Here is a 1,796-nt window from a genome sequence, read left to right on the forward strand (position 1 = left end):
GCTGAGTTCGAGACCCCTGACCCTGGAAGAGCGACGTGCGGCCTGGGGGAGGGGCTGCGGGCCCACCGGAAAAAGGCGTTGACCCTTAAGTGGACTTTACTTTGGAGACCACAGACGCAGGTTTTGCATTCCCTAGGCGCTCTAGTCCGTAGGGCCCGGGTCCTGCTGGGGGTGAGGACTTCCCTGCTGCTCAGGGAGACCAGAGAGCAGCAGCAGCAGCAGTCCCCAGAACTACCACCTGACCCTCACCCTGTGTCCGGCACTGTCCTCTCTATGCTGTGGGTACATCTCACGAGCACATATCCACCTGTAGGATTTTTGCCTGGATTTTCTTGCACCTGTTCTAAGACCTAAGTGAGGAAACAGGTGGTGAGGTCCCCTCCCTGTTTCTGCGATTATGCCTTCTCCCCTCCCAGCCCCGGTCTGTGAATCCCAATCTTTGTGCCCTCCCGCCAGTGGTCAGTAGGGGCTCCAGACTCACCAAGGGGCTCCTGTTACGAGATCAGGAGAGGCTGAGGTCAGACAGAGAGGAAAGAGTGTGCTCAGGGCCTAATCTCCAAATCCTGGCTTGGAGGACTTTGGGACTAATCACCCCCTTCCTCCATCAGAGTCTTGGTCACTGGCCTCTATCCACAGGCGGAGGCTCCCACCTCTCTTCTCTCTCAATGCTCCTTTTAGGAATATCTGCCTAAACCCAGATATTCCTCCTTTCCAACATTCCTGCCCCCCAACCATCACAAGAAAGGGAAGAATGGAAACACTTATTCGTTCAGGATGATAGGATGATGGGCAAGATACTGTAAGTTTCCTAGTATACTGTATTGTAAAGCTGACTAAAAATAAAAATGGGCACCTCCTGTCTGTCTGTGTACAAAAAACTTTTCCTGATTAGCCTTCTTCCCAGGACTGGCACATTTGATGGAGGCCCTGTGACTGGACAGGCACAGCCAGATGACTGCAGGAATGAGAGACCCGAAAGGCTTGTTCCTGTCACATTAGGCTTCCAAAGATGTTTGGAGCCACAGACCTCCTGGACTGGCCTGCGCTGCCCCAAAGGAGCTGGATCAGCCTAACAGATGCTGAGTGCTGATCCCCCTTCCCCTTCCACTATGGGGACAGGAAGGAACGCTGGGTTACCTAATCCAAGCAGCCTTCCAGCAATTATTTCATGAGAAAGTCAAGTGCCAAAAGGCGTGCATGTTGCATGTGTGTGTGCGTGTGTGTGTGTGTTCCAAGTAGCTGTCTGGACAGGGTGAGCCAAACCACTCCCTGCATTCTTTCTCTGGGTAGAATCTTTGATAGAGACCGTGAGAGACACTGCTGCTGCAGCTTCCACCCCAGATAACATTTATAGCCCCTACAGGTCTGGATATGGGAACCTGGAGTTGAGAGGCCAGAAAAGCCCAGTCCCTTCCTTTGCAGGACCCAAAAAAGGACCATGTGGGGATGTCTTAGTGAGGAACTGGACAGCTTGACCCCTGGCCCTACAGCTGATGTGCACCTAGACATGTGCCTGGACCAGCAGCATAGTAGGGGTAGGGGTGCAAGGGTTCCAAACTTCTCTCCATCCTCAAAAAAAAGAGCCGGCAGTCTCTGGGATGGGAACCTAATATGATAAAGAGGTGAGAGACTATAGCTTCTGGCTGCCCAGGATCCATCCACAGTCTCCCATCTGATGTAGGTTACCTAGATTCTCCTGATCTACCATGAGAATATCTAGGAGAGGCTGCTTGGGGGTAGGGCAGGGCTCCATCTGTGGGTTCTAGGAAGGCAGACAGTATAAGAAGCAAATCATC

Source organism: Pteropus vampyrus, unplaced genomic scaffold (genome assembly GCF_000151845.1).
Source record: "Pteropus vampyrus isolate Shadow unplaced genomic scaffold, Pvam_2.0 Scaffold50, whole genome shotgun sequence".
Classification (NCBI taxonomy): domain Eukaryota; kingdom Metazoa; phylum Chordata; class Mammalia; order Chiroptera; family Pteropodidae; genus Pteropus; species Pteropus vampyrus.